The 21,525-nt window shown below is 41.3% G+C and overlaps 1 long non-coding RNA gene and 1 pseudogene across 1 annotated transcript in view; both read right to left on the minus strand.

The window, feature by feature from the left end:
- The window catches only part of LOC134807558 (uncharacterized), a 91,229-nt gene that overhangs the window by 17,891 nt on the left and 51,813 nt on the right, over positions 1–21,525 (minus strand). The window lies entirely within an intron of this gene.
- LOC112205161 (U6atac minor spliceosomal RNA) lies at positions 17,945–18,040 on the minus strand (annotated as a pseudogene).

Here is a 21,525-nt window from a genome sequence, read left to right on the forward strand (position 1 = left end):
TTTCCATTGTTGTTGCTGCAGAATAATCTACCATTTATCTATTCATTCTATTGTTGGACAATAACTTTCCTAAAAGTTTTGTGTGGTCTTGGATTCTGTGCCAACTGAGACAAGGGCCTAGGTGGAATGGAAGGTGCCAAGCCTGACAATACCTGCATACCAACAGGGAGTCTGGCAACCATGACAAGTAGTGTGAGGGTGGGGGCCGAGGAAATGTAGACGCCATCTTGGAGTCCTACCACGCGGAGCTTCAAGATCTGCTGGTGGATGTCGATGCATTGTTGGAAGACTCCGGTCAGATCTAGCACTGAACTAGGTATAGCAATAGTATAAGAAATGCTGTATGATGACAAAGCTGAGAAAGTGGGAGAGAAAGCAGTAAAGCAGCCACACTCTGAGGTACTCCAATTAAGGCTGTAGGAATTTACTTTTCTATTAGTTTCATGTACTGCTTCAACTTTAACTTCGGAGGCATTCCTGTATTTATGAGAACGAATTAAATAGTACTGACTTGGGAGCACTTAAGCACCACAATGGGAGAGCCACAGTGCAGTTATTTTCACGGTGGAACGGTGGGCTAAGGTGACCTAAGGGTCTTCTCCCTGAGTCCTCATAGGTTGCTAGTTAATAGTAGTGACATCTCATGCACCATTTACATTGTTTTCATTGTGTTAGCTTTTTGTTGTTTTTTATGGTATTAAAAACTTGAATTAGTTAAACCTGCAGCTGTTTTTGTGTAACTTGTGAGTCAAGAGTAGTTTTTACAAAAAGAAGAATATGAGATAGAGACTGTATGTGTCCTACAAAGCCCAAAATATCTACTATCTGGCTATTTACAGAAAAGTTTCCTGACCCTCATCTTAAGAAATAAATAAACCTTAAATGTCAGTAGCTTTGCAAAATAAAGTTTTTTTCTTGTTATTCAGTTCAATGCAGATGTTCCCAGCCCAGAAGTGACACATATTATCTCACTTCTGTGGCAAGAAGCAGTCACATGCTCACATTTGCAGCAAAAAGGCTGGAAAATGTAGCCTCTTGTCTGGACAATGACCCTCAAGGACACTTTCCCTTCTTTATTGTATGTCAGAACTCAGACCTCCCCTATAGAGGGGGAAGAATGTATTTTGGGTGGACAGATAGGTCTCTCTGCCAAGGTTCAATTACATGTATGTATATACACTTAATTTTTAAAGTAAGTATGTGTTGTTAATTTCAATGTAAATTCCTTGTGTTTTTTTAACCTACAAGAAGTTTGCCTGCAAGGAGTTTTTTAGAAACAAACTACTGAAAGGCTGGGGAGGGGGCTGTAACTTATTGCAATTAAGGAGAAGTCAGACAAACATTAACGTGTGAAAACGCTGAACAAAATCACAGGAGCAGAAGATGGCTCAGTCTCTGTGGTCTTTCACTCTGTTCCAAATAAAGGCACACCTAATATAGTTCTCCCACATGACAGTCTCCTGCCCTTTCTAAACTGTGGGAGCAGAAAATGAAGAAAACCCTCAAAATTTTTTTGATGTAACCCTAATATCACTCCAACTCTGCACAATTCTTCTCTTACACAAACCACAATTATTGAAAGCATTTGACTAACGCTTGGGTACAACCATGGTGCCCTGCTTGCTCAGTGACTTCTAGACTAAACAAGGTCCACTGTTCCAGAAGCAGACAGTAGTTGGAAAAACCTTTTACTCCCCAACAGCTGTAGATCATAATACCTTCATACCTGTGTGCAAACCTTCTTTCCCTACATGCAGTTATGATTTAAACAGCCCTTTCATTTTAGAAGGAGATCACAATAGGAGAGCCCCTCTCTGCCAGAGATGAACTAAGGCAGTGCATATGAGGGCTTGAAAATCTATTTAGTGTGCTCTAAATGTAAGGAATCAGTATTTGGATTTTTTAAATGCAGGAGATGTGTGTTAGAAACTTTCAGGATGAAAAAATCAGATGCATTTACAAATGCCCTTAGCTGACTGCATTTCATGGCAAAGATACAAGGGGAATAAAGAAAGCCAGGAAATTATTCCTACCCTGAATACCATGTAGTGACAAATCAGTTCTTCTCTTGAGGGATTTGAATTCAAATCACTCAGAGAGGCAACAGTCTAAACTGGTAATGAGAGAGAGGAAAAAGGAAAGAAGGTCACAAGAAAAATGGAATGAGTAGAGTAGGGCCCATATGTTAGAGAAGCTTAAGCCTGAAGGATCTGTGTTCTAGAACCATTACTGGGTCTGCTTTCAGTGCTGCTATTATGTCTTGAGAAGGTTGAACAACATTCTACAGAGATTTTAAAAATTGCATGAATAATTGTGTCTTACAAATGCAAGGTTTTTTCTTCTATCATGGTATATTAATTTTAACCTTGCTGTGACATCCTCCTATATCTTGTTCTATTTTTTGCTGCTATAACAGAATACCACAGAAACTAAGTAATTTAAAAAGAAAAGAGACATGGTTCTGGAGGTTGGGAAGCCCAAGATTAAGGGTCTGCATCTTGTGAGGGCCTTCTTACTGTGTCATAACATGGGAGAAAGCATCAAAAGGCGAGCATACGAGACCGAGAGAAAAATGAGAGCTGAAATTAATCTTGTATCAGGAACCCATTTTCACAATAACAGTATTAATCCATTTATGAAAGCAGAGCCCTCATGACCCAGCCACTCTCAAAGATCCCATCTCTCAATACCATCCTAATGGTAATTCAATTTCAATATGAGTTTGAGAATATTCAAACCACAGCACTGTGCTATTTTATTACATTTGTTTTGATATTTATTTTTATTAAGCTAGAATTTTAATATGGCTAAATCTAAAAAAGAATGATTTTTACTAATTTTTGAATTTTATAATTGTGAAATCAATACTTTCTCATGGGAAAAAAATTAAAACTCTAGAAAAAATTATAAGGAGGAAAATAAAATTCTACTGACCACCCACCACCCTGTCATCCTTCATTTTTGTTCTCCAGGAGCAATCACTGCTATGATTTTCTTGAGAAGCTTCTCAGAAATGTCATCTGTGTACTGCTCTTCATTTTAATCTAATTTCTCCTAGATACTGAGACAGTGGTTTGGTTGACCCAAGGAGGTCCTGGTGACCCCTTGCCTTTACCTGGCACAATCTGAAGGCATCCAGTTCTCCCAGAACAGCATTCTCCACTTTGCTGACCTTCAGTAAAATTGCAACATGAACCAGTTGTCTTGGACACTCTTCTTCATTCTTCTTCATGCCCTAACATCCCATCACTCCTCAGGACACCTTTTGCCACACCCAGACTTTTCCTGTAATAATCCATGTTCAAAAAACTGTTCTGTACTCTATACTCCATCAAATCTTTCAATGAGATTAATACTAGATTGTGAATAAATGGGCTTTCTTTATAAGCAGATTATCTTTTCTAAAGGATATTTTTATTTTATTTTAAAAAATCAAAGAAGAATACTATAATAGTGGAAATTACAGTTGGTAGTCAACAAATATTTGTTGAGTGGCTTCTTTGTGCCAAGCATGAAGTTATAGGGCAAAAAACGTTTAGATTGGAGGAAACCAATATCTACTACGAGTAGATTCTTGAGCCTGTTCCAGAAAGGCACAGCATGACTGAAATGGTTGCTGAAGAATAGAGGACAGGGGAAATGATCCAAAATAATAGTAACAGGTACTCCATGAGTTGGAACTTGTGACTTGTCTTTGTTTTTAGTTTCTATCTTGTGGAAAATTTTGCTGTTTTCACTCTGTCACAGAACAGATGGAACCATGATTTATGATTCACAGTTTATGAAGCTGATGTAATATTCTACCACACTTTGTGACCCATCATGTTTCCCACATTTGCAATATTTTTCTTCTGGGACACTTGTCACAAAGGGATCACTGAGATGTTGGGATGAGAGTGGTTCAGCCATTATAAAATAGGGAAACTAATGATATCACAAGGGTCATTCATGTATCCAACAAATATTTATTTGGCCCCTTAATGTGCCAGGTACTGCTCTAGGGACTAAGGATCCAATGGACAAGTCAGATAGGTCTTTACTCTGTGAAGCAGAAAAATAATAAACAAGTAAATAAGCAAACAAATGACAAGATCATTGTATAGAAGTTCTTTGAAGAAAATAAAAATGTGGTAATGTTATAAAGAGTGACTGAAGGCAGACAACATTAAATAGGTTGGTTGGCCAGGCATGGTGGCTCACGCCTGTAATCCCAGCACTTTGGTAGTCCAAGGTGGACAGATCACTTGAGGTCAGGAGTTCAAGACCAGCCTTGGCAACATGGTGAAACCCTGTCTCTACTAAAAAAAAAAAAAATACAAAAATTAGCTGGGCATGGTGGTGGGCACCTGTAATCCCAGCTACTTAGGAGGCTGAGGCAGGAGAATCGCCTGAACCCAGGAGGCAGACGTTGCAGTGATCCAAGATCATGCCACTGCACTGCAGCCTAGGTGACAGAGTGAGACTCCATCTGAAATAAATAAATAGGGTGGTCAAGGAATGCCTCCCTCAGAGGTGTCATCACAGCTGATGCTTAAATGATGAGAAGAAACTGGTTCTTCAAAAGTCGTAAGGAAGTGTGTTCCAGGTAGAGGGAACAGAAAGTACAAAGCCGGGAAGAAGTTTGGGATGCACAAATGCAGACTCAAGGCAAGTGGGTTGTATTCACCAACCCATCTTTGTATCCCCCCCACCCCTGCTTTCATCCAGCTGTTGATGCTGATACCACTGGGGTCATGGGCCAGGATATTGGCTTTATGCTGTTTAGTGCATCAAATTAAATACTTCCTGGCTCCAATTCAGAAGCTTTAGTGTGGCTCTGGTGGTATTCTGTTTCCTATTTCACACTACAGTTCACAAGAAGTCGACTAGCAGAGCAATCCCAAGGGAATACCAGCCTTGAAACATGGGAAACAACCCAAACATGAATGGCAAAAGATCAGTAAGAGGTGGTGGTGATTTTCCTCCAATTAAATTTGTTTGTAAGGAAAAATCTATTGTTTTCTAGGTAAATCTGATGATACAGTCACAGCAAAAGTATAGTATATTCATGGCAACACATTTTGTGAACTATTATTCCAGTATCTACGTGAAGCAATAAATTATTTGAATTACACTGTATACTCTTCACTAGTACTCTAAGTCCATCATTTCTTATCTACAATTCTGGAAAAAAAAAATTTATTTTGAGACAAGATCTCACTATGTTGCCCAGGTTGGTCTTGAACTCCTAGGGCTCAAGTGATCCTCCCATCTCAGCCTTTCAAGTTGTTAGGACTACAAGCTACAATTCTGAAATTTTTTTAAAAATTTGAAAACTAAGTATTTTTCACATTGCATAATGAGGCTACTTATCATCTTTATCACAATTAGTGTCAATTTTCATACCCACCTAATGGCAGAGACATTAATATCTTAATTAAAAGATATTGTTGTAGCACTCACCGTGGTATTATAGTATATCTATACTATACTATAGTGGTAAATAGTATATCTATCATTTTACTTACATAAAATCAGAAATATGAATTCTGACCAGTGTGACCAACATGGCGAAACCCCGTCTCTACTAAAAATACAAAAAAATTAGCCAGGCGCGGTGGCCAGTGCATGTAATCCCAGCTACTCAGGAGGCTGAGGAAGGAGAATTGCTTGAATCCAGGAGGCGGAGGTTGCAGTAAGCCAAGAACGTGCCCCTGGGTGACAGAGCGAGACTCCGTCTCAAAAAAAAAAAAGAAAAGAAAAGAAAAAGAAAGAAAAAAAGAAATACAAGTTCTGAAAAATATCTGGCACAAAGTGTGCAAAAGCAAACTTATGCTCATGAATTTCAGGATATTTTCATAATTTTAATCTTAACACAACCACCCTCAGTGGGCCTGCCAACATTTTAATGAGTAAATGGTCAAGAGATAAAAAAAAAAATGGCTAACTAGGCAGTACAAGATAGTGAGCTAGGCTTAGCTTCTCTCACTGATGTATATTATATCCATTGTAATTGTCCACCAAATTCTAACTTGCACAAGAAAAGAACACTGTAAATGTACAGTGTATTCATGACAACACACTGTGAGCTTTTATCCCAGCGTCTATGTGAAGCAATAAATTATTTGGGCCATAGGTATGTCCTAGTAGCTATTGTATCCCCAGCACATAGCAGTAACTGGCACATAGTAGACATTCAGCAAATATTTATTGAATAGTTGGTCCATTGTTAATACTTGGCCACAATGATGCCCACTGCACTTGCTGTCTTAAATGACAACTACACATCAAATCCTGATGCAGTTTCTTCTGAGTTTTCTGCTGATTCAAGGTCAGGATATCCTTCAAACAGATGTTTGCCATTCCTGAGACTCGCATGACATTCTGATGGCAAAAAGAAGCTGGTTTCCTGCCAAAGCCCAATTTATACTTTCTGGAGAGTCTGCTAGCTCTATTTTTCTAAATAAACACTTAATTGAACAGTCCCGTGACTCTCTGATCCAAATAAATACTTTGAATCATTAACAGTCTCCACCAGCAACGCTAATGAATTTGAATTCATTTTTAGTCTCTTTCTACTCAGATCTTATCCCCTTCTTTTTTTGCCCTCCACAGCTTCCACAAAGACTCTTATGAGCATCCTTTTGATCCTCATGTTTGTTCTTCTATTGACTGAGCCAAGAGCATCAGCAGGAACTACAGCCTTCCCAGATGCTGTGGCTATAGCTCCTTCCCTTTCTATCTCATTCTGCGGCAGGTCCAGGAAAGTAAAGCTCTGCTAGCACAGTTTCTCATAGATGAACCACAACAGTCACTTACTCCTTTGAGCTGAGAGGAGATGAGAGCTCTGTCTGCTATAGTCAACCTGCCTTGACAAAGAACTTAAGCTTAGCTCTGAAAGCCAGGGACCAAGGAGCCATGCAGAATACAGAGGATAAAAAGGGGTACATTTGATATGTTGTATGATCTATAAAATAGCACATCTGGGTGTTTATTTAACTGACAACCAACAGATAAATTTTTAAGACACTTAAGGGCATTAGAAAACATGATTCCCACTATATAGATTCTTAAGTGAGTGGGGTTGAGAAATATTTTCAGGTTTAACAGTAAATATGTGCTGGGTTCTTTGAATCTTATTTTTTTTAAAGTGCAGAAAACTTAGAAAGTACAACAAAGCATTTTAAAAAGAAACAATTTCTGCCTCTCAAGCTACAGATAATGTCTTTTTTCTTTTTCAAAAAATACAATTTTTAGGCTAGCCTGAAAAAAAAAATCTGTATGGACCCCAAAGGTCTCCTTGTGAATGAAAATGCTGCTAACGGGAGTTTTGTGTTATGTGTGGGCACTCAGAGTTTTCAAGAAGACCATGAAGGAAAGTTTTCAACTCCTGAGGGCTCCAGACTCCCCGAGAGAGGGGAAAAGGAAAACTTTGGGGTTGACGATCAGAGCTTCACGCCTCAAACACTTGAACAATCTTGCCTCATTTCCTGAACCTGAACTTATTCATAAGTTGGGGTGCTTCTCTAGAACTCTAGCAAGCTAGTTATGAAACTGAATTATCATAGGAATATTTCCACTGGAAGGTTGGTGGAAAGCCCTGTCACTTAAGAAGGCAAAAAATGTCCTTCCATTTTGATCTGTAAAGAACCCTTAGCCAAGCTTGGAAGGATCATGGTGCTTTCTGGAGCCATGGCAGCATAGATGGGGTTCGAAGGTTTGTATACCTCCAGTGTTTGTGCTATATAGGCAGGCATGAGACTAGGAAGCAGGTCACGTATATACAGAGCAGCAAGCTCAAGCACTGGCTCAAGCAGACTGGAAATAGAAACGCCAACCAAGGTTGTATAGGAAATGTGGGCAGAAGTGGTTAGAGGCCCAGGAAATTTCTTTCCAGCCTATTCCAAATGTACAGTGGCAGGAACAAGTATAGGACCTCCCTTCATATAGAAAGATAAAGAGAGTGTCACACATTAGCATGCCAGGGAGGCTGGACAAGGCTACTCTGCTTTGTGGAGCTGTGCCTTGTAAGAGAAACTCCTAGAATCAGAGCCCTGCAGAAGCAGCAACCATCAGTGATAGGGAAGATGGCTGGAGCCGGGCCAGAGCCAAGAGGAAGCAGCAGCAGCAGCAGCAGCCACATGGAAACCATGGGGAAAACAGAAACCAGAGGGAAGGAGCGTAGCCCTCCCTGGCCACACACATGGGTAGGTTGCAATAGGCCAATAAGGCTAGCGGGTAGTGGGCTGGTGGAGTGGATTGGATCACAATTCCCAGTCACAATAATAAAAACCAGTAGGGGATTGATCCCATGTGTGACTATGGCTGATGTGACTTGAGAATGAAAAAGAGTTTCTTGAGGGAAAATGTTTGGTTCCAGAACAGGAAGGCCACCTGTACCAAAGATAAATACTGATACTTTCCACATCCCTAATTCCAAGACTATTCTTTAAATCCCATCAGCTCACCTGGAACTTCTGTTGTCCCCACTGCCTGCCCAATGTGACAGTCAGCAGAAGCTTAGCTCCAAACCCATGCCTGTGAGGTCGGACTCCAGACTTGATGGAGTATACGTATCCAATGGCAACTCAAAGGGGAAATATTAAGAGTGACAAAAAGGAGATTCTCCAACCAGGGACTATTATCTTCATGCCTCTTGGATATTGCTTATTAAACCAAAAGGTAACTGACCCAAAGGAAATAACCCATCCCATCCTTCTCTCGCGATACTCGACTTTTATACCCTTAAATGAAGGATGCTCTAAGTACAGCCAGAGTTTGGATGTAGGGGAGTGTGTGTGTGTGTGTGTGTGTGTGTGTGTGTGTGTGTGTGTGTGTGTGTGTGTGGCATAAGCAGACCTGAGACTAGGAAGCAGGTGACATATGCACAGCATCAAGCCCCAAATCTGGCACTGACTCAAGCAGATTGGAAGTAGAAACGCCAAGCCAGGTTGTATAGGAAATGTGGGCAGAAGAAGTGATTAGAGGCCCAGGAAATGTCCTTCCATCCTATTCCAAATGTACAGTGGCAGGAACAAGTATAGGACTTCTCTTCATATAGAAAGATAAAGAGAACGTCACACACTAGCATGCCAGGGGGGCAGGACAAGGCCGCTGTGCTGTGTGGGGTTGGGCCCTGTGAGAAAACCTCCTGGAGTGGGAGCTTAGACTACACAGCCAGGGGCTTCAGGACAGCAAGATGATAGAAGGCCAAGCTGGGTGCAGGAATGAATGAACATAGGAAAAGAGGCCATTGAGAAGGATGCTGAAGGATACCTTTGGTCGCAGACTGCTTCCTGAAATCCCAGGCCTATCTGCAGGTCTCGTGTGTCTCAACAGGACACCTCAACAATTTACGGCTCCATGATCTTGGGACAGAGGTCCATAGCTCAGAAGGTAATGGTTACCATGACAAAAAATTCACCATCAACAACAAAGACACACACACACACACACACACACACAAGACCTCTTCATTTCCAGTATCTTACCATCACCCAAACAACACAAATACCACCAATCTGGGCAGTCTTTGAAATGCTTTTTATTTTCCAGCGATACTCCTACAACTTTGACCATTTAAAAACAACGACCTGCTCTTGATTGTGACATGCTAGCAACATTGAGGTAATTATGGCCTCAGCTCCAGGCAGATCCATTTCAGGGGAGTTCCTGCCACCACTCATTGTCTCTCCACAAGGAGACCTGAATGGAGAAGGGAAAGGCTGAAGGCTGTGTCTCCCTCTGATCTAAAAGTTCAGACTTTAGAGAAGGGCCATGCTGTATTCTGGAGTTGGCATGTCAGTGCCCTAGTTCTTTCTACAAGCAAGCTTGCCTCCTCCCTTCACTCAAGTCTTGGCCAATTCTATTTAGAATTCTAAAGGTAGAAGGACCACCTCCTGACATTTCTGAGAAACATGCTCAGGCTATCTTCCCAACTCCACTCAAACCCACCTGTGTTCTGGAAGAGGGGCTGCAAAATCACTCTCCAGGGATTTCATGCTAGAGACAGAGGCCAGCTGAGACAAGTGTCCGCTTTCACTGTTTCTGCTCCTTCAGGAACAGGCTGCATTTGATGGTCCCAAAAGATGCTTTCCTTGCCTAAAATTCCACAGAAAACTGGACTGAAGCAAGATTTGGCTTCTTGGTTTGACACATGTCCAATTACTCCACAATATTTATGCCTCAGTAGGTACCCAAAACTCGACGGCAGCCAACATTGACCAATGTGTGCCCTGGGTCACTGCGATGGAAGCAGGGACATGTGGAACAAATAGTGCAACACAATCTCACTCTGGGGAAAAAAAAATATGTGCTGCAGAGAGTCAGTGGAGGACAGCATTTTGGTAGATTTTTTTTTTTTAGTCATTTAGTCAATAAATGTTTTCTCAGACACATGCTGGGCCCTAGAGATAGCATGCTGAACTTGACAGATAGTCCCTGCCTTCACCTAGCTTACTATTAAGCTCAGGTTTGAGGATCCAGCTGATCTGACTTCAAATCCAGTGGCCTACATTTGCAGAGCCTCCTCAGCTATAAAATGAGGATGATAAAATTATGCAAAGGGTTATCGTGAAAGGTAAATCAGATAATCCATGTGAAGTATTTAGCCCACTGCCTTGCTCTAAGTGGTGGCTGTTGTTAAGATCATTATTTCATAGGTCACTGGAGGCCTGCTGGAAACTGTGCACTGGACACCAGAATGACCTTATCTGTATGAAGGGCCTTTGGCAGGCAACCAACCCAGAGTCTCAAAGGACTGCATCCCAGCTACAGACAACAGAGCCCCAGAGCTCTCAGCTGAAGCTCAGCATTCACAATCACACAATGCCCAGAAGAACCCAAGCCCCACCACTGCTGGCAGGCCACTGCCCCAGGCAGCAATAAAGGCTCCCAGAGGCCTTTTGTCAATTGTCCCCTGAACAGAACATAAACATCTCCATGCTGCCATTCAGTGGACATCCTGTTTACATGGTGAGTGGGGATCTTGGTTGCTTTCCCTCTTCTCTTTTTAAAGGCTGTAATTATGTTTACCCAAGTCCAGCAGTAGGTGCCAGGAGGACTGTGAGTTGATTTCCCTGGCTAACACTGCAGACGGCTGGCGGCAGCCCCACTGACCCCTGCATCCCAGGCAGAGAGCCAGCCCTACATTCTCCTTACAAAGACAGCCATTCTCACTGAGCAGCTTTCTTTGCATGCATGCTGGGATGCTCTGGATAATTGGCTAGCCAATGCCAAGATACGTCAGCACTATGCACGTACCGGATAACTGGATAATGAAGGGAAAGGAAGGGTACAGAGCTCTGTAGTTAGAATGCCTCCTGGGTACCATGCAGTGTACCATGAGCATTTCACATGCAGATAGTCCTTGGCTTATGATGGTTCAACTTACAATTTTTTTTTTTACTTTATGATGGTGCAAAAGTGATGCACATTTAGTAGAAACCATACTTCAAGTACCCATACAAGCATTCTGTTTTCACTTTCAGTACAGTATTCAATAAGTTATATAAGCTATTCAACACCTTATTATAGTAGTCTTTGTGTTAGATGATTTTGCCGAACTGTAGGCTAATGTAAGTGTTCTGAGCAAGATTAAGGTAAGTCCAGGTTAAGGTGCAACATTCAAAAGGTTAAGTATATTAAATACATTTTTAACTTATGATATTTTCCATTTATGATCAGTTTATCAGCATGTAACCCCATCATAAATTGAGGAGCATTTGTATATTGTTTTGATCAATCCCAGTACAACCCAGAGAGTTATGTATTGTTACCAGATTTTTCAAATGAGGAAAAAAACATAAGGTCACTCTGCTGGTAAGTGGTAGAACTGGAATTTAAACTAGATCTATCAAGCTCTGTAGTCTATGTTCTTTCTACTCCAGAAAAAAAAAATGAGATAACATTTTATGCATGCCCAGATGAGTTGTTTTGACTCAGTGATTCCCAGGTGTTTTCATCCCTTTCCCATCTGTTGTAATATATTTTCAAACATCAACCCAATGCAATATTATTTTTTTTTAAATGGAGTCTCACTCTTGTCGCCCAGAATGGAGTGCAATGACACAATCTCAGCTCACTGCAACCTCTGCCTCCCAGGCTCAAGTGATTCTCCTTCCTCCACCTTCCAAGTAGCTGGGATTACATGCTTCACAGGAATAAAATAGAGCTCAGAGAGCAGCCCAGGCCAAAAGGGAGCAATGTACATGGAAGTATGAGTCAATGCTCACAACAACCGAGGTCCCAGGAAACTGTGCTCATGACACACCTTATCTTCAGGGTCCCTATGGCCCCTCTCAACTCATGTGAACTCTGCTCACTCCTAGCAGATGGTATTCTCTCTCCCTGACTTCCTCTCGGGATGTTTCAGGCAACCACTAAGGTGGCCTCCAGGGATCCCTGCCTTCTGGTACTTACTGCCTGTGTGATCCCATCCCCGTTGAGTGTGGGCTGGATTTAGTGACTAGCTTCTAGCAAATAGAAATAGGCAGAAGCAAAATCACTTCCAAGATTAGATAATTAAAAAAAGATCATGGCTTCTGTCTTAGTCTCTCTCTCTCTCTGTCTCTCTCTCTCTCCCTCCACCCCCGCCACCACCCCTCATTCTGCAGAAGATAAGCTGCCATATTGTAATAGCTCTATAGAGAGGCCCATAAATCAAGGGACCAATGTTCCCAGCCAGTGAGGACCTGAGCCTACCAACAGCCATGTGAGTGAGCTTGGGAGCAGATTCAATCCCGGTTGAACAATGAGATGACTCCAGCCCTGGCCAATACCTTAACTGTAGGTTTGTGAAGAACAGGAAGTTATAGCCAGAACATATAGATTCCTAACCCACTGAAGCTGTGAGATAATGTTTGTTTTAAACTGCTATGTTTGGGGGTAATTTGTAACACAGCAATAGCTACCTAATACTCGGAGCGAGGACAGGTCCTAAAGGGAAAGAGGGAACAGTGTGGAAGAAGACCCCAGTGTGCAGTTCGCCAAGGTAATCTCCTGTCACTGCTATCCAACCTCTGTAGACCCCAGGCAGGCTGACTGTAACCTCACGCTATAGCTTTAGAGATCTAGAAACCTTCAGAGAGATTTCCCAGGACAGCATTCACAGTTTGGCTGCAAGCTGTCATCACTCATGACAGGAGAGCCAGGACAAAGCAGGATAGGGCAGGCTGTGACCCTGGTCCTCAAGAATGGGCAACAGTAATAATACTGTGACTGTAATGTGACCAAGCGCAGAGGAGAAAAATGTGGGCTGCAAAACAGCTGATGCCCAAATCCAGAGGTCTCATCCACTGCGGTCAGTAGAGGCATCATTGTGACTCATAGCCAGTCCCCTGGCCATTTTGGCTGATAATGGGGTGACACCATGCAGCCCACCAGAGTAGGAGGCTGCCAAGGTTAGGCCAGCAGTGGACCTGAGGTCATAAACAGGAAAAGAACCCCAGGAGGAACATTAATTCTATAATGTGACCCAACACGACAGGTCTTGAGGAAGCCTGTGGTTTGGTGGGCTCACAGCAGCCCTAGTACTCACCCCACACACACCACAGGATTGCTTATTGCAACACGGCAAATCTAGGCCCTTCAGTGTTGTGGGATTGAAATTCAGAATGTTTGCCTCACTGTGGTCAGGAACTATGGCTGGATGAATAACAGCCCCCAAATGTGTCCCTATCCTGATCCCCGGACTTGTAAATGTTATCATATCTAGCAAAAAGGACACGAAGATGTGATTAAGTTAAGGATGCTGAGATACGGAGAGTATCCTGGATCATCTAGGTGGGCCTGATCTAATCACAAGGTCCTCTTGAGAGCGGAACAGGAGGACTTCGAGTCAGAGGAGGTGATGATGGAAGCAGAGATGGGAGTGTTACACTCGGAGGATGGAGGAAAGGGTCTCAAGCCAAGGAATATAAGCAGCTGCCAGATGCTGAAAAAGGCAAGAAAGCGGTTTCTCCCGAGAGTCTCCAGAAGGAACCAGGTCTGCTCACACTGTAACTTTAGCCCAGTGAAACTGATTTCATGGTCCTGACCTCCAGAACTCTAATAGAATAAATTTGTGTTGTTTTAAGCCACGAAGTTTGTGGTAACCGGTTGCAGCAGTCACAGGAAACCAATTCGGAACCATCAGGGACTAGTCAGAAAAGAGCGTGGAGGTGGAGTCTCAATTCTTGAGGCCAAGCAGAATTGTAGGAAATAAGGATTGCAAACCAACAAAAATTCGTGTTCTAGAGAACCCACATTTGAATTATCTTCATTGTTGAAGTTGAAGGCCATGGGCCATCATTGCCTATGTCCTTATTTATTATCTTGTCTATATCAATAGTATTTGCCCAAAGAAGCTCTCAAATTCACATTTTATTAAAGGATATGAATGAATGAAGAATGAAACATACAAATGAAATTTCACCATAAATGCCAGCCAACAGCTTCTTAGGGCCATTATTTATTGCAGAGATTTTATTTGGGGGGATTTCAAATCAAGACCAATCACTTCCTTCTCTGCTAAGTTGCTTTTACTGTGATTTATAGATTAAATGTACACAGACAAGTATATAAATGTATACAGAAAGCAGGCTTTTGCCTAAGGTTTGCTTTATGGCACAGTTAAACTTGTAAAGAACGCTCTGTTACGTGTTTAACTACATAACAATTCCAGACTTGTGTAGGTCAAAAATATATCACTCAGAAGGAAAAAGCTAAGCAACAGACTTAATACTGTACATTTGTAGCTAATATGACATATATATTTGTAGCTTATATATGCTAAATATTTATAGCTAATAATCTTATATGTGAAAAGCTCATCCAATTATGAAATTATTATTAAAAACAATTATCATGAAAATCAGGAAACTTTATGGACAAATATACAGTCCATGACCAGATTATTCTTTGAAAGTAAAAAACCCCAATTAGCAAAGATAGAAAATATATAATCCTTCTAGAATTCAAAGGAAATGGTAAATTGAAATGGGAAATTACATTTTTAAAACCTCAGGTACATGGAGTTGGTCATATGCCTCAGTTGTGGCAGGCTGTCTCATTAATTTGTCCAAGACTCATTTTTTCATTTTATTTTTACCCATTTTCATCCACTCCACTCCCCTAACCTTCCTCACCATAGACACTGTAATGTGTGCCAATGTATGTTCTTGGATAGCTGTCTGCATTAGCTTCCTGTAGCTGCTGTAACAAATTTTCTCAAACTTGGTGATTTAAAGCCACAGAAATTTATTTTCTCATAGCTCTGGAAGGCAGAGGTCTCAAAATCAAGGTGTTGGCAGGGTCACACAACCTCCGGAGGCTGCAGGGGAGATTCCATTCCTTGCCTCTTTCAGCTTCTTGTGTCTCCATGTGTTCCTTGGCTTGTGGCTTATAATAATACAGTTTATAAGTTTATCTGTGCCATAAAGCTAATATTAGCCAAAGGTCTGCTTTCTATATACATTTGTATACTTGCTGTGTACATTCAACCTGTAAACCACTCCAATCTCTGTCTGTCTTCACACAGTCCCCTGCCTCTATTGTGTGTCTCTTATAAGAACATTTGTCATTGGATTTTAAAGTCCCCCTAGATAATCCAGGATGATATCATCTTGAGATTCTTACTGAATTACATCTGCAAAGACTCCTTTTACCCAAAAAATCACATTCACAATTTGGGAATGTGGACATATCTTTTGGGAATGTGGACATACCATTCAACCCACTGCACTATTCTTAAAAGCCATGTAGTGATTTTTGTGTATGTGTGTTATTTTTCATAGTAAATTGTGCTAAAAGTCTTATTCTACTTTTTATCACAGATGCTCCTTGACTTATGGTGGGGTTACATCCTGATAAACCTGTTACTGTTGAAAATATTGTGAATTGAAAATGCATTTAATATACCTAACCTACTGAACATCACAGCTTAGCCTAGAACACTTACATTAGCCCACAATTAGGCAAAATTATCTATCACAAAGCCCATTATATAACAAAGTGTTGAACAGGTCATATACTTTGCTGAATACTGTACTGAAAGCAGAAAACACAATGATTGTATGAGTGCTGGAAGTATGGTTTCTACTAAATGTCTATAAATGTCCAACCATCACAAAGTCAAAACATCTAAGTCGAAACATCCTATGTTGGGGATCATCTGTATTTTTACCTATCACTATGTTTTTGTCTATCCATAGTGTTCCTATATACCTGGTGTATATTCCATAGTATGTACCCCATCAAATTTTGTTTATTCAACTTCCTAGTGATAGACACCTAATTTCTCATCTACCTGTCTGCTACCACATAAAAGGTAGCAGGGGACATAATTGATTATGGCCCTTTATGGATATGTTGCAGGCGTTTCTCTGGTATATATTCCCAGGCATCAGTTGGATGGATCATACAGAATATAAATACACCCTTGGTTTCTCTAAGTATTGCTAGATTGTGTCTGTACCAGTTAACTCTCACATGCCTTTTTTCCCCTAAATTCTTGCCAACACTTGGAATCATTCAATTTTATAATATTTGCTACTCTGATGTCCATAAAGTGGTATCTTTCAGTTGCTTTAGTTGGTCACGTTGGTATTGGTCATATTGGTATTGTCGGGTTTTGTTCTAGATTGTAATGGGTGTGCCTTTCTTGTCTTCTCTCTTTGTTCCCTTCAATTGGACAGGAATTAACTTTTCTAGTTTGTTTACAGACCCTTAGCTCCAAGGTCAGATATTTGTCTGTTGGCCTTTAGCCCCATACTCACTCTCTTATATTCTCCTCTGGAAGACAGGTAAGCAGAAAGCCACATTCCCCAGACTTCCTTGACAGCTAAAGTTAAATTTGGTTCTGCCAATCTGGGGGAACTGCACCTGACTGGCAAGTAGAAATAAGGGTGGGGCCATTGTTTCTGACAGTGCCTCAGCTGCAGCAGCAGAGGTAGGTGGCTCCTGCTCAATGTCAGCCCTGTGGTTTCAGTGGCACTGGTGGACAATGGCTCCATGGTTCCAGCAGTGACCCCAGTGAGGGTGGCTCATACACTGTCTCCCAGGTATGCTAGCAGATCCCTGAGCTCTGGGTAGAACACCCTTTCCCTTTTGCTCCTCCAAACATCTTTAGAATCAACGCCCCACATTAAATCCCTTTCAGTTTGAATGATCTAAAATTATTTCTGTCTTCCCGACTGGGCACTGACTAACACACTTCCAATATTCTTATCATCCTCCTAGAATGACCTTTTGTCCTACAGCAGCATTTCAAAGCATGTCTTTGCAAGATAAACATTCTTAGACCTTGCATCCCTAAGAATATCTTCATTTTGCCCCTTGCATTTCAGTGATAATGTATCTGGGTATAAAACCCAGGAGCAAAATTCTCGTGCTTTGGAAGTATGGCTGCACTGTCTTCTTGCATCCGGTGTTGCTATTGAGAAGTGTGATGACAGCTTATTCTTGTTCCTTTCAAGGTCATTTGCTCTTGCTCTCAGGAATCTTCTTTTAAGTTCTTAAATTTCCTCATAATGTAATGTATCTAGGTGTTGATTTTTTTTTCTTATCTCTACTGTACAACACTGGCGAAACCCCTTCAATCTAAAGCTTTTATCTGTATTTCTACGTAGATTATCATTAATTCAAAATAGCTCTCCACTACTGTTTATTGTTTCTCTCTCATTCTGAGACTTTACTTTTTTTTTTTTTTTTTTAATTGAGACAGGGTTTCACTCTGTGACCTAGGCTGGAGGCCGGAGTGCAATGGTGCAATCACTGCTCACCGCAGCCTCGACCTTCCCAACTCAAGCGATCCTCCCACCTCAGCCTCCTGAGTAGCTGCGACCACAGGCATGCACCACCACATCCAGCTAAGTTTTCATTTTTTTATAGAGACGGGGTTTTGCCATGTTTGCCCAGGCTCATTCTGAGATTGTTATCATGTTGACATTTCTATTTTTATATGCCATATCATTTAATTCTCTTTTTTATGAAGTCCTCATCTTTTTTTTTTTAATTTTTAGGCCTGAGGGCCTCTTCCATCCTTGTCAAGGGTAGTGCTAACCTTTTGTCCTTTCAAAAACACTGCAGTCCTTCTCTTTCTTACTGCTGCCTAGGGGTTTGAGACTTCCAGGTCATTGATTAGTTAATCCAAGTTTTACATTCTGCTCTTCAATCCCTTTATTGAGTTCTTCGTTTCATCTATTGCTTTCTTATTACCCAATTCTCTAGTTGAATATTCTTTATGATGCTCATTTCTTTTTGCTATTTCTGATATTTTTATCTTTTCCCCCGTTTGTGGCTATTTATGTTTGCTTTATATTCTTATGTCTCTGGTCCACTAATTCTAACTTCCTTTGCTATAGGTTGTTCAGCTTATCTTCATTTTATAGTAATCAAATTCCTCTATTTATCCATATTTTTCCCCCATGATGTATTCAGCACATCTGCTGGCTTGGCTAGCACAGTGGCTCTGGACGGAGGGACCAATCAAAGTCACCTAGGTCTTAGATTGATCTTTTCCTCAGAGTTTAAAAAGGGGTATAGAGAAATGTGACCAATCCCTCGAGGCCATTTCAAACTTCACCTCCACTATGACACACAGCTGCAAACATCCCCAGCCAGGTGCTTCTGCCCTCCAAGAACCCCCTTTTCTTCCACCTGGGATACTGCTCTGCTTAGAGGGCGACATCCCTCACTTGAAATCTCCTGGCCCACTGGGTGGAGACAGTGAGATGAGGGAGGAGAGAATTCTCAGGAGCCAGACCTTCTACACAGCCCTAGTAGTCACTTCCCAACAGCTGGGCTCCCACAGAATCACACTAAGGCCAGGCGGTTGCCACTGTGTTCCTGCTCCCACAGAATCTACAGGGCAGGCAGTGAACACCTTCCTACTTATTCTCTTTCAGTTTATCCCAAAATACCACTTTTGTCATGTCACTTCCTTGCCTAAACACCTTCCATGGGTCTCCTTATCTATATTAAAAAAAAAAAAAAATGTCCAGTATACAAGGCCTTCTCCAATTTACCCTTTTTCCTGAATATCTTTTTCTATTTGGCATCCTCAAATTTACTTTGCTGTCCTATCTTTAGGTAGCCATCACAGTATAACCTCTTATTCATAGCAGAGGCATAAAATTATACCTCTTAATTGATTGTGCTAGCCCATAGGCCAATGGTATTTTTTAAAATGGCAAAATAATTGTTCTTGGTTCAGAAAAAGAAAAAAGTCTCTTTCATATGCAAAAAGAGGGCACAAGTTACCATCACTTGTACATGTGTTAAGCATTTTCACAATGTCAGAGAAAGGTCTGCAATAGTGAGTGAGCCAGACTCACTTATTTGATCTCTCTTTGAATCAAGGTTTCACATTTTTAAGATGTCTTAGTAGTGTGCAGCTAAGGAACAGGCTTAGGAAGTTGACCTCATGATATTGACCCCATGAGCAGTATTTCAACAAACAGGAGCTAGCCTGTGGGAAGCATGAAGGCACTAAAGGATGATGTAAGCTGTCTAAGTCTCCAGTCTACTACCTTGAGTTTTGGCCTCAGGACCAATGTAGCAATTTGCAATTATGATCCCCTATCCTCAATCATGAAAATGTGTCAGTTCAATGGGAAGTAAAATGGGCTTTTAAATAAAGAGGGCTAGATAAACTCGTGCATCACAGACAAAATACATGCCTTCTTCCAAATGGAGAAGTAACTGAAAATGTCCAGGCAATTGGACTAGCTTTCTTTTCATGTCTCCACCATTTGTCTTTGGAACCTGAGTCATTTCTATGTCAGCTTGCCCAGGTGGCCTGGAGAACATAAGGGTTGCCAACCAGGACACTAACTCTTTAAAGGTCTGTTTATGTCTGCATAACTAACAGTGCTTATGTGTACTCAGGAGGAAATGCCAAGCTAACAAGGAAGACCACGAGTCCACAAAATTTTAATTTCTAGTTTTAGGAGAAATTAACTTCCACATTCATGTTTTTGTATTATGAATTTGCATGACAACTTTAAAGTCTGCCATGGTATTTATGGTAATTTCATTACAAACCACATTTTCATCTTTTAATTTCTTTCCTATTTATAATTATACAGCTATAATTAAAAGGTATTACAATGACACGCTATCCTCACTAAAAGCCTGGCCTGCCAGACTTATTACATTCAAGATATTTCTCCAGCTTTATTTCTTTTCTCTCATTTTGGAAGAAGGGGAGGGGAGGGAAGGAAGGCAGTGGAGACTTTGGTCATTATAACCTCAAATCTTTTCATCAACTTCTCTTTGTTCCTTCAAAAAAAAATAGGATTTTTCCAAACAGTCCCCCAACTAAATGAAATGTTTTGATGCAATAGTTTCCATGTAAGCTTCTCACCACATCTGAAGTGATGCTCACACAGACTCACTAAGACCATGCAAAAAACTTCAAGGATGGCTGAGACCTGGATTAAATTGTCTTCCAGGGCGAGTGCCAGCAGCCTCTGCCCCCATGGCTCAAAGGGTCTCACAGCCTTAACACCAAGGCTGAGGCACCTCTTACCTTTCTCTTTCAGAACATAGAAGGTACTTGTGTATAAAGACTTTCTTCCATTCCAATGACTTATCACTCACAAGTCCAAGAAAATAATCTGGAGGCAGGGAAACTAAGTGTCTAAGGCCAAGCCTCAGCTGAGAAGAGTGCAGTGAACTGATCATTAATTACCTCCATATCTTCAAAGAATGTTGAAACTGTGCAGCCAAGCACAGTCATTGCCCTCAATGAGTTCATACCTGAGCTGGAAGAAGGATGCACATCTACCGTTTGTTGCCAAACTACTATTCATCTTTCCGTTAGAGAACCAATGTTCTCCCACACATGACACCCTGGTGGGACTATCCATCACTGAATGTCACCTACTTTGAAGCCAAACACTTTGAGCGAGACCAACAAAATTACTTCAGGTAAAAGAGTCCTGGGGCAATAAGCCACTGTTTTTATAATTGCTGCTATAAACATGGCCTCACATTGGGCCCAGATTACCAGACTCCCTCTTCTCTCACAAAAAATTCTTCTTGGGATCCTTTAGGATCTTTTCTTTCTGGTGACCTTCATTGAGATCATCTCAATCCACTAGAAGGTTGTCTATCAAAAAAGTAGGGGTCGAAATCTTGATCCCATTCCTCATGAAAGGACCCTCATTCCCTCTCCACAGTGATCTTCTGTCAAATCACAAGGAAAGGTCCTCCTTCCTTGGGGCACTTCTAGGGCAAGAGATAACAAGTTGCCATAGATTCAGAGTGGTTTCTCACAGAAGTAACAGAATCTCCTCAAAATGATTTGCTGTCTGCCCCTAGACCAATGCTTTGCTGCCTTAGCTCCACATTGGTGTTATGGACTGAACTGTGTCCTCCCAAAATTCATATGTTGAAGCCCTAACACCCAGTGTGACTGCATTTGGAAACGATGTCTTTAAAGAGGTAATTAAGGTTAAATGAGGTCATAAGGGAGGAGCCCTGATCCAAGAGAACTACAGTCCTTATGAGAAGTGGAAGAGACACCAGAACTCTCTCTCCATGCACACAGAAGAAAGACCATGT

Source organism: Pan troglodytes, chromosome 10 (assembly GCF_028858775.2).
Source record: "Pan troglodytes isolate AG18354 chromosome 10, NHGRI_mPanTro3-v2.0_pri, whole genome shotgun sequence".
Lineage (NCBI taxonomy): Eukaryota > Metazoa > Chordata > Mammalia > Primates > Hominidae > Pan > Pan troglodytes.